At 38.1% G+C, this 12,693-nt stretch overlaps 1 protein-coding gene and 1 long non-coding RNA gene across 3 annotated transcripts in view; one reads left to right on the top strand and one right to left on the bottom strand.

Annotated features, from left to right (window-relative positions):
• plxnb1b (plexin b1b) overlaps positions 1-12,693 on the top strand; it is an 89,414-nt gene that overhangs the window by 16,681 nt on the left and 60,040 nt on the right. Inside the window, exons 2-3 of one of the 2 annotated variants that reach the window (XM_088337829.1) lie at positions 1,425-1,485; positions 3,467-3,587. The gene's annotated coding sequence lies outside the window, so the exon portion shown is untranslated. The remainder of the gene's footprint in view (positions 1-1,424; positions 1,486-3,466; positions 3,588-12,693) is intronic. The other variant, XM_088337828.1, reaches the window with a different exon arrangement.
• LOC148363786 (uncharacterized) lies at positions 3,527-7,307 on the bottom strand. The gene is made up of 3 exons (XR_015850691.1): positions 7,198-7,307; positions 4,899-4,938; positions 3,527-4,016 (listed from the first exon to the last, which is right to left on the bottom strand). It is a non-coding gene; the product is annotated as an uncharacterized LOC148363786 (long non-coding RNA).

Here is a 12,693-nt window from a genome sequence, read left to right as displayed (position 1 = left end):
GGATTATATGGCACATAAAGTAAGGACTAATGTAAAATATGGTGTTGCATAAAAAGGTAGCAAAATGTAAAAAAAACAACAATTTGATATAACGTATAGTTAAATAAGAAATACAAAGTTTCATCATTAAAATACATTTATTCATTCACATATGGTTGCCATATGTAGTAGTATTTTATTGTACTAAATTATTCCAATTTTATTCACCGTATTCTGGTATCTGAGGCACACATATAAGCAGTGTCTAAAACTCATGCGAAGAAGTTACCGGACACCAGGGCAAACTCTGAAAAGTTGCCTGCCCAGCCATAAAGTTGCCTGCCCCATTTTTCACAACTTGAAACACAATAAGACGATTAATCGCAAAAAACGTTGTTGCAAACTATTAAGGATTGATTATCAGAATATGTAACACAACAACACTTTAATTAAGTTTATTATAAATCTACTAGTAACATTTATTGCATGGATATGATATCGCTGTTTTACATCTGCCATCAATATGTACCTGTATTTACTCCATTCATGCAATGTTTGCATTGCGTCGTCTGCTACAAGCCACGTGAACTCCTCTTTCCACAGTGCTTTTAATGTACGTTTACATTTTGTAGCGTCATCAATATTGTTAGCTTCTTCTGCGGCTGAGGTTTTGGCTTGATTCCTAACCACTTCTCAATTTTTCTTGTGTTTTCTGTGCGTCTACTTTGGACAATGATATGCAAATGCACGACCTTATAACGGTGGGGAAAGTCCGAAAGCTCGAAGTTATTCGATGCAGGCTTCTGATTGGCTGCCGAGTTTGCAAATTGCCAACTGAACCGAAATTCCAACATTTTCCAAACAAAACGAATATTTCGAAATCGGAATAAAGCAAACGTTTGTTTGAAAAAAAAAAACAATCTTTCGTTCTTTCTTTTTTCTTGAAAAAGTTGTCGGCCACCCGGGCGGAGACGTCTTGTAAGTTGTATGCCCGACGTAAAAGATGCACGCCCCGGGAGTCCGGGCAGATGTTATTTCAGACACTGCATATAGTTAAATAAGAAATATATAGTTTCATCACTAAAATAAATTGATTCATTCACAAATGGTTGCTATATGTAGTAGTATTTCATTGTACTAAATTATTTACAATTTTATTCACCGTATTATCTGGTATATGAGGCACACATATAAGGTACACAATCGAAAACCTGGAAAATTTGGAGTTTTTAGGTGTGTCTTATAGTCCTGAAAATGTGTATGAATATCAATAAAACACGATCATTCTTTTTTAGGAAAAATAGTTCCCTTGTTCTGATCCAACCTCTGTAGGGGGTAAAATGTACAGATATCAAAAATATCCACAGTACCGGTCTATCAGTTTTGGTTTTCCAGACATTCTTGCTAATTCTTTTAGAGTTAACTGAGATAATGTCTTCTTACAGGTCTGGAAACTCAAGGCAACCATGGAAAGAAATAAAGCAACATAGCAGCTGGACGCCACAGGTAAGGAAACAAAGGACGTTTTGTGTTTGCCCCATAAAAGCTACAAGTTTCCCTTATTTTGCAGGAACAACACAATATGCTATTGGCTTGAGTTTTTTTACTCTCACCGTGTCGGGTCCAACCTCTCCTTATTACTCCTCCCACACGAAACCTCAGGCAGCCCTGCCGAGGGTTTTATCTGTTTTCATATTTCCCTCATCTTGTCTGGTCTCTCTGACCTTGGTTAGACAAACAAAGTCACGTCACTGCCTCCTTTCTTGTCGTAATTCTCCCGTTCAGTGCAATGCTTCTGTCAGGCATGACCTCAAAAAAAGTTAGGGTTTGTGTGGAAATCAGTTGAATAGAGCTTCTGTTGACTATCAATCTTCAAGCCACATAGCTGCCACCATTCACCACATCCACCATTTTTCCGTAATGATAAACAAAGTCACCCAAAACAAAAACGATCTTTGCAAAAACGGAGTTGTTTTTCACAAGTTACACAAGTGAGGTAGCCTGCAATGACACAAGTTAAAGACCACATTCGTGTGTATAATGTGCATCCCTTATCTTTGATTCAAAATCAGTATGTTTCTGTTTTTTCTGCTCAACCCGAACATTGTAGGTGTTGAATACGTGAGGCCCTGATAAAAGTCATTTATTGACGACCTAAAGAATGAACACATTATCAAAATAAAATATACAATATTTTTTTAATGTCCTTCAAAGTCTTGTTTCATCATCAGATACACCAAAGACCTCTACGACTTTGTTTTCTCCATTCTCTAACATTTGTCTCTAGTACAGTGCATTTCAACATGATCAGCAACTTTGAGCTTAAGGGTGGCAGCATATACAAATTGTTTCCTCTTCTCAGCACGAATTTCCTTCTAATGGTTATCAATATATTATTGAAAATATTAAGAATACTGAATTGAAACTTAATAACTCCAGATATTTGTAACTGCGCTAATCAATAATACTTAACTCGCGTTTCAGTGTGGGCAGCTGAAAAAATGAATAACCTCGCCTCTGTCCAAGAGCCATTGAGCATTACCGTATTTATAATAAAGCGTCCACGAAAGTGACTTAGGTATCACTACTAAAGGCTGTAGGTGTCTTGTTTGTCGAGAGATGTGGTTGCATTGTGATCAGCGATACTTTTGGCTGTTCAATCATTGCGCAAATACGTTAATACACTAAGAGAGTATAACATGCACCCTAACTCTAAGTGCTTTTTTTCATTTAAAAATGTGCGTTATACACGAATAGATGCGGTAAGTAGCTCGCCAGTCTTTCCCACATGAGCAGCTCTTATATAGCACCCTGGCCAAAAGAACTCGGAGCTTTATTTGCATTTCCTTGAGGAATTTGCCACTCTGCTTCCCTGGTGTCACGTGCATGTCACCAAGCTTGTGGGCCGACTTAATCCAAATGAAAATTGTTGCACTGAGCACCAAGCTGATCTGACTACTAAAGTGGACCTGCCTGACAGTTCTTTGGTTCATTTTTCCAATATTTACTGTTGCCGTCCTCGCTTCATCCTTTCAAATAGAAGTGTTTTTCTTAAAGGAATGCTTCCAGTGCTGTCAACAGCCGTTGTGGTTTTTGTACCCAAAAAGCGAAAGGAAATATGCTACGGTCTCTCCCAGGAACTGGGTGGGGTTTTTAGGGCTATATACAGTAAAGTACATATAGCAGACCTGTAAAATAAACACATACGTTCATATTTTGTTGGTTGAAATTCTCAAAGGAGAAATGTATAATATACAAATCTGTTCGCGTCTTAGTGAGATGTTTGTTGCAAAAATCGACACAGCAATAAGAAGGCCCTTTTCTGATCCCTTAACTGCTACTTCTTTTGTTAAAATTGTCATTTTCTGAGGTAAGAGAAGTTATTTTTTAAGTACACTATGACTTAAAACTTTGATTTATTTTGCACCCAAAGTATTTCTGTGATATTCAATTAGTATTCTTTCAATGTCCTCTTCTTGTTTGATAGCACAACGTCCCAGTTTTACATCCTGACTACGAACATGACTGAACTCTGCGCATCCAGGGATTTCAATTTACTGGATTTATTCATGTTTTCAAAGTCAAAGCCTTTGCTGTATTGGACTTTGGTAAGATGGAAATAGTTTTTAACTGGCTTACCATTTTTGCTTTCTTGATCCAGCAGTGATTTGTTAATTGAAAACTAACCCATTCATCCATCCATCCATTATATGCACCACTTATCCTCAGTAGGGTCACGGTGGTGCTGGAGCCCATGTCAGTCATCTTCCGGCAGTGGGCAGGGGACACCATGAATTGGTGTTCAGCCAGTCGCAGGGCACACAGAGACAGACAACTCACTCGCTCATTCATACCTAGGGACAATATGGACTGGCCAGTTAACTTGATATGGATGTTTTTTAAATGTGGGAGGAAACCGGAGTGCCCGGAGGAAACCCACGCAAGCACGTGGAGAACATGCAAACTCCACACAGGGATGCCGCGGTAGCTGGACTTGAACCCTGAACCCCGCACTGTGGGGTTGCCGCCGTGCCGCCCTGAAAACCAACCCAACAAGAAAAAAATAATCGTGTATGCTTTAGATACAGTAATATCTTCCTACGGACTTGTCTGTCAACATTGGAGCGTTCAATCGGCCTATGAACACATAACAAAACATAGAGGTTTCCGTGAATTTTCCATTACCTTTAGAAACCTGGCCATCATGAAAAGTGTTCGCATATTTGAAGCCATATTACTTGCATGCAAATCTTTTGATTGAACCCACACCGAGAATAGCTCAAATTTTGCTAAAAATAAGGTCTGAATTCAATTATTCTATTCATATTTTAGTTATAATCCAGAGGCGTTTCTTTAAACCGATTGTGTGCAGTGTTTTAACTATGAGATAAATGAGTTTTTGACACTATGTACCTTCGAGCATAGTTGACCTGAGTTTCGTTGTGGACTCGACATTTGAAGTACTCGTCATAACTAATTATTGAACGAAAAAAAGGAGACGTAATCTCTCTAGGGGGGAAGAAGCACATAGTGAGCCAGGCTGGACACTAGTAGCTTACATGAGTCATAAATCAAGCCTCTGATATCTTCCACCTCCCCCCTTTTTTTAATCAGATGTGCATCTGGCATGGCTGGGATTGGTTTCTCTGGGAATAGATTTAAAACATCATGTGATGCACAAGGAGGGGTGAGGTGCACGATTGCATTCCCCCACCCCTTTCCATCCTCCCCTCTGCTTTGTAGCAGACTAACAGATTTTCTTCTGGATTTAAGGTGTATGAGCACCAACAGCTCTGTTTTAACATTTTGACAACTGTTTTTAGATGTTGTCATGTAAGTGTTCTCAAATCCAATTCAAAGACATCAACAAGGGCAAACACAATCTATTTACAAGTTTGGATTGAGTGGGATGGACATACCAAATTAAATTGCAGGGTAGAATGCATGTGGTATCTTCACCTAAGGTGTTGAAAACATGAATACATTTTACAATAAATTAAAGTACATATTTTAACAAGAGCGACAACTTCTAACTACTTGCAAAATAAATCACTGGCTGCGTAACTAGGCTGAGGAAGCCGTGATGAGGTAAAAACAATCGACGTGGTCCGCTCTAGTTTTAGAAAATGTCTTGTCTGGAATTAAAATCTACGGAATAAACTAGAATAATCAATTAACTTATTCTATATATGCATAAGATAAGGCACTGATATTTTATGGATGTTTGAGTTTGGGTTATATCTGATCCGGTCCATATTAGACATGATTGCGTCAGACAATAGACGTCTAATATAGTTGTCTTCATGTTTACCTTGTCAATTTGGGCCAACTTTAGCACTCAAAAGAGTCTGCTTTTCAACTGCTTGAAAAATATTTTATTTCGACTAACTTTTCAACCATATAAACATGTATTTTTAATGTAACCTAGGCGTGTTTTTTAACAGCTCATCAATATATTTTCAAACAGATGAACACAAATTGTTATTACATGCAAAATATAATTAAAAATTAATTATTTTTTTTCTGAATAAGGAACGTACATTATAACCACAATCCCAGAAGCAGAAGAGTAAACTGTCCAGTCAGCATTTAGGGCAAATCACTCTACTGAGACAGCCCTGGCTAAAGTAACCAATGATCTCCTTTTAGCAATAGATTCCGGTGCCTCATCAATGTTACTGCTGCTGGATCTCAGCGCTGCTTTTTTTTTAAGAGTGATCATAATTGTATGCAATTTGATAAGTGCTCACTCACAGAAAGTTGACATAATTTGAAAATGCTGAAATTGACAATGAGCACAAATATTTGTTTTATTTCAGACAATTATTACAACACTATGGAAAAAATTAAGTATGACAATGAATGGGGCAAAGAACCCCAGTTGTCGTTTTTTTTAACCATACGGTGATACCTCGGTACTCCACCATGATATGTTTGGGATCGGTGTTTGAACACTGAATTTTTCTTGAACGAAAACATAACCGTAAATTCCGGACTATAAGCCGCTACTTTTTTCCCAAACGTTCAACCCTACGGCTTATTCAATTTGTGTAATTTTTCTAACGGCCGCCAGCGGCGCTCGAGTACAAAAGGTAAGATTTAGACCGGTGGAATATATGCGCCGAGGAAGACTGCAACTTCTTGGGTTGTGCATAAATTAAATTAGCGTAAACATACCCTCATCATGCAAAATGCAAAAAGAAAGGCACATCAAAAAAACGGGTTCCGAAAAGCCGGTCTGCTGCGTGACAGAGAGGAGGGCACAGAATCAGGAGTGGATAAGAGTTACAGTGACAGCGCGAGTGAGGCTGCGGGAGCGTGGGACAACGTCTATATGACAAAGTTTCTTTCCGACACTGAGGAAGACGACTTTGATGGCTTCAGTTCTAAGGAGGAAGATGAGGACGGTTTACCATGATTTTTACAAGTGCGGTATGTTTTTTTAACTGCTCTGTCACGGGCACCGTTTGGGATGAAAGTTATATTATTATTATCAAAGCTTTGAAAACTCTCTTGGTGTACCGTCTTTCTTTGTAAATATGTGTAACCATGTATAATATGTATTTGCAACTGTATATTTTTGTAATGTATTTATTTTAGACACTTATTCTGATATGTTTTGCACGGGGGAATAAAAAAAGAAGGGGCGAAACAAATGCGGGGTGACGGGAAGTGGGGTAAAGGTGAGACCTGGACGAAGCGGACAATAGTGGATATATATTTTTCCCACCCTTACCTTTGGAAATATACACTTTTTTCCTTGGATTACTTTTAACGGGACCCGGACTCTGCAGGTCTGCATCAAACCTTAAGTACCGGTATCATTTTCTTTCATTTTGCCCGCTGTGATTTTTTGATTGTGTACTTTAATGAAGGACATTCAGTTTCAATCGCGGGACTTAAAGTCGGGTTTGGGCTAATTTTGTGTTTGTGTTACTTTTTTTTTAATGTGGGCGCATGCGGCTTATATACAGGTGCGGCTTGTGTAAGTACAATTCTGTTTTCCTCTTAAAATTTGGTGGGTGCGGCTTATAATCAGGTGCGCTCCATAGTCCGAAATTTACGGTATTTCCTATATGAATTCATCTTATATATTCTTATAAGTTCCTAAGCATTCCAAAACACCAAAAATGTACCTAAACAACAATATTCAAAAGTGTTGATAATATTAAATAATAAAGTTCTCGATAAAAAAAATATATTTTTCAAAGCATTTACCTTACTTTTGAGCAACGGGTCGATGGCAGATACTTGTACACTATTCTCAGATTTCTCAATAATTTTTTCTTTGATTTTGTTGTTTTTTTGTAAAAATGTCTCAAAGTATGTGCGCTCCCTGTGTTTAGCTTCGCCTATTCCTACCGCTCAGCTTTTGGGTAAATTTTTTTTAGGGTTAAAGTTTGTTCTGTGCCCTTTTATCATAAAGTATCTCAATAAATAACAAATTCTTTAATGAGCTTTCATATTAAGGATTATTTAGCGATGTCGGACCGCATCGGGGTCTGTGGGTTTGACACCCTGACTATAAACTGTTGTATGTTTCAATTGTGTCGTCTATATACAGGATCAAACCCATTATTTTGAATTTGAGCATTTTGTTGGTAATGGTTTCCTGCTATCGTGCACTAGCTGTTATCTAGTCTTCCACTGTAAATATATTATACGGTGTGTGCGTCTGTGCATAACGAATGGTGTTTGGCGACCCTGGTCCTGTCTGGGTCCCAATGACGAATGGGCCCATTGGAGTGGATTTATTGTATTTGGTTGCAGACATGGAAAGACACGCAAGGCTTTTTTGGCGAGGCCAATTAAAATGTAGGACACGCATACATGTGGCCTTTTGATTGTAATTAACTCAGCCATGTAAAAACAAAAAGCGAGCTGCACACTGAAAACTAATGTGACGTGACCAAAAAACCCGATTTTTAAAAATTCAAAAGGTTTTTTTTCTCCCCCCTGAGGCTCGGTACGAGTGGAGAGAGGACTTACTGAATGTCGAGTGACTATTTTATGTTGATACGCTCGAATAATTTCGCAGTAGTTTGTAATCATACAGGTTGGCATGCAGGTTCGTGGGAGAGACTCTCACGACTCGATTGAAGTGAAAAATTAGAACCGACACTTTCACTCAAATTATTAAACGAAAGTCTTTTGGGAGAATGAAGAAAAAGTAGTGCAACTTGAAATGATTCATTAGGCTTTACTTGTTGTCAAAGCACACTTACATGACATTAGACCGGGTTGTGTATTTTTTCCATGACCCAAAAACCTCATATATGGACGTTGTAAAGCTTGAAGGGGAGGGGTGTCTTTATTTGGCATGTTTGACTACAGTCAAAACTCTCTTTCGCAACATTTTTTTACTCAAAGCGTTATGGAAACACATGCTCTGGTGTGTCCAGGTCCAAATTCAAAATATAAAACGAAATAAACTTTCAATATGGACCCTTGAAGGACCTGTTTGTAAGTTGGAACTTTTTCCTCTTGCTGCTGCCATCCTTTGGCTTGTGTCATCATTGCAACCTCTGTCAGCTCGTTCGTGATGCTTGTGCAAGTATGTGCATATGTATTGCGCTGGAATATTTTTCGTTTTTCTTGGGGTTTGTGTTGGCATTTGGCCTGTACTTGAAATAGGCCTTTTCTTACTTTCATCATTTTTATGCTACACTAACAAATAGAAACATAATAAAAGCGGGGGTGAGCATGAAGTCTTTCCACCCCCTCCCCTGTCCCTCCATTATCCCTGCTTAATGTATTCTGCCCCGAACAGCTTTGCTAAAAGTAAGACGTTAACGTTAACACATACTTAATAGAGAAAATAATAAACTTTCAACATTTTTATGAACACCTTTTATGTTCACTATCTGGTTAAAAGTTTTATTTTGAAAGGACACCTTGCATCATTGTAACGTTGCAGCAATTTATTTGTTTATGGCTGAACTTGCTGTTCAATTACAGTGATGCAATTCTTTTTAAAGTAAAATTAAATACAAATAAATCAAAAGAGCGACAATAACTTTCATTTTTGGGAAATACATGACGATTTTTGGGATAAAAAAAGCCTAGTTAAAGAAATTCCAAAATAATCTTACATGAAATTGTACTTAATTTTAGGCTTCTAATATCGTCATTGTAAAAGAGTGAAAAAACAATTCTACCAAAAATGTATTTTTACACAAATGGAACAAATCATTTTATATGGGCAGATTTCGAAAACAATTACCGTAATTTCAGGACTATAAAGAGTACCTAAAGACAAAAATTTTCCAGAAATTAGAACATGTGTCCCGTAATCAACTTGGTGCGCCTTATAGACTAGAAATGCAGTAAATAAAATCAGAAATGCATGACAATACAATGAAATGCTTCTACATACGGTAACCAATTATGAATCAAGCTAAATTGGGAAATTTTTCCATTATTTAGTTTTTTAAATTTTCCAATTCTTTTCTTTAATACAATCCTGTAGTTTAAATTGTATGCGCCTTATAGTCTTGTTCACCTTTATATATATATATATATATATATATATATATATATATATATATATATGGTGCAATCTAGATAATGACCAAACAAAACAAATTTCGGAGATAAGTTGTTTACACACGACTGTTTGAATATTTATATTTTAACCAGTATATTGCCTAAGGACAATCTCAAAGAACCCTCTCAGATTCATTCCGATTCATTTATACAAAATGTCATTCAAGCGTTTCATGAAGTGGTCATGCTTTATTAATGTCAAATACATTATTGACGTAGCTATTCTAATATTCTCGATATGGCAGCTTAAAACACGGGAATTTTGAATTTTGTTTCTTTCTTTATCAGGGCAATTTCCTCTGAAAGTACTTGCAGTGTTATCTACCACACATGATTTTGAGTTGCATCAGACCAAAAATTAAGTCATGATTGTAGGATATTTGATCAATATTTCATAATATGGGTGTGGGTACTCTGCGTCTTCTTCAAATGAAAGCCTCTGAGGTCCTCCAACTGCTTATTTTAGGATTGTGCAGCAGCTGAAAATAACTCGCAAAGTATGATTAAGAGCCAGCCTAAACATTTGCAACCGTCGGCCCACGCTACAAGCGACACTTGGTGTGTCAAATTTCTACATTGTGTTTGCCCACCGAGATTCCAAAGTCCAAAAGTCTTATTTCCTTTCTATTGGTTCCCCTTTTTTTAAGAACACACATGTACATTGTGAGCTGCTTTGACCATTTTATTGCCAGATGTTTGGCTTTGGGAAAAGGGGGGGGGGGTAATTGCACTTTAAAAGCTGATTTAATGGACAGTAGCATGAATGTAGGTTTATTAATAATAATAATAATAATAATTTCCTTGTATTGTCATTCTGTGTAACAATGTACACAGAACGAAATGTCGATTGCACCTGACCCGTTGTAGCGAGCCGATGCAGCCGCAGCCAACAGAGGGCGCCGCCGACCACTTTTTAAGTCTTAGGAATGACTCGGCCGGGGCGCGAACCACCGACCTCCCAGTCAAGGCGGCCACGGTACGACTGGTCTAGTCCAAGCATGCTTCAGCTTGACGCTTCTGCTATATTGCGTGTGTGAATGCATTTGGTCACTCATGCGCGTGTTTGTTATTGTAACTTGGTGGCTCCTTACCAGGTTTTAATCATTTACTAGAATCTTGCACAACACAAATACTCTCAAAATAACCCAAGTTAGTACCCAGATGTGAACCTCAGTGCAGATTTTCATACCGGGGACTGTGTACCATATTGTGAAAACCATCAAATTGGGTAAAAAAATAATCCACAGTGGCTAAAAAATAATCCATGGGAAAGAAAGCTTACAGCACAAATCAATTAGCTAAAAGTGTGAGTTATGTCTTCATTTTAGGGGTTGGCAATATGATGATAGGATTGTGAAGGACCTAAATAAAATATCAAAGTGGAAAGATTGTTATATTGTTTCTGGGGCCTATTCCATTCAAGCACTCCCTGGTTTGGATGTAGCGCACGTTTTGCTAACCCAGATATTACCCAAATTAGTGAATAGCTTTGGTGGCTAGCTTTTCTTTAGTTGCTAGCATCACTTTAGTAATAAGGTTTAGTTTAGTTTGTTAAATAATTTAGCAGCTCATGCTAGTTCCATGGACCTTAACTAAAGCTAATCTAGCATTAGGGACACAGCTGCACGCCGCTAACTCTCTAATGTTAAATCTAAGCATTTGAATTAAACCTTGTCCACAAAGTAGAAATTTTATTTAAAGGTAAGATCTGATTTTGTAAAACAAACGAGGAAGATGGTCAGAAATCTGTTTTTTTTTACGCTCATTTACACTCAAACCCCACGCCTCTGAGCCATACATCACTGTTCGTACCACCACATTTTCATACAATCCTCTCTGTGCATCCATTTGTAGATCTTTACATTTGAACAATCCGTTCAGTACCCCCATTGTCTTGCACCCTTAACCCACCCTGTTCTTCTTATCCTCCTCACAACCACCACTTGTTGCCACATACAAACCCAAGTACTTTAAACCATACACATCCTGCAACTTTACACCATTCCACAAAATCTCTAACCCACCTACCTTACAATCTTTCGAACACCTCATTACCTTACTCTTGTCTGCATTCATCTTAAGCTTTTTTCTCTTACACACTATCAAAATCCACTACTAAAGTACTCAGTCCTGCTGCAGAGTCAGCCACCAAAGCAGTGTCATTTGCAAACAACAGCTGTCTTACCTGCGACCTACCCTCACACACTAAACGTGCTCTCCCTGCTCTTACATGCACCTCACGCATCACTCCATCAATATACATATTGAACAGCCAAGGTGACATGACACACTCTTGCTTCAAACCCACTCTTTCTGGAAACCACTAGATCACTTCACTCCAAACTCTCACACAAGCTCTACTATCATCATACAAGGTTTGCACAGCACGCAGCAACCTGCCACCCACCCCGTATATACTCAACACTTGCCACAATGCCTCCCGATCTATCCCATCTAAAATAAATAGACAAAAGACATTTTTCAGTTTAAGAAATGTTACAAATGAACAAAAAAGAGCCGTAGCTTTTAAGGTTACAGTCTAAAAAAATCACTATGTCCAGACAAGAAAGTTTGATCAGCCCTCTGAGACGCCTTGTGATTTAAGGCTAAACAAATTTTCATTACTTGACTTGACAGAGTATCAGACCTTAATGCTGCTCTCTAGCACCTTGCTAGCTAGCCGTAGCACCTTGCTAGCTAGCCGTTTGTTACTCACCTGCCTGGTGGTTGTTGAACGTCCGCTAGCACTTGTTCGGGACTGAATTGTTTTTCCTTCAGCATATTCTAACGGGCGATACTGTTTTAAATGGTGTGGCTTGTTTTAGTTTTTGATTTTTTTTAAAATGGTTTTATCCGACCTTTACGTAATAATTTCTTCCCCATGCCATGAGGCTCTTTAACTCCACCCGGGGGAGTAAAAGCCCACATTAAACCCCACCCCCACATTTGCATATTAACCCTATTTTTATTACAGTGTGTTTTTTTCCGTAGTACTATTTAAATACTCTATACTTTCATATAGCAGGGGTGGTGAACAAGTTTGACACAAAGAGCCGAAATCTTTATATTTTAGAGTCTGGCCCGCTTAACATTAAAAACGGTAAAATAAAACTACTACGATTTTTTTAAAAAAAAAGGTGTTTTCGGTGCCATTCTTTCCCCTTGCCC

Source organism: Urocampus carinirostris, chromosome 6, assembly GCF_059441175.1.
Source record: "Urocampus carinirostris isolate Australia breed hairy pipefish chromosome 6, RoL_Ucar_1.0, whole genome shotgun sequence".
Classification (NCBI taxonomy): Eukaryota; Metazoa; Chordata; class Actinopteri; order Syngnathiformes; family Syngnathidae; genus Urocampus; species Urocampus carinirostris.
This window is presented reverse-complemented; position numbering and strand designations above follow the sequence as displayed.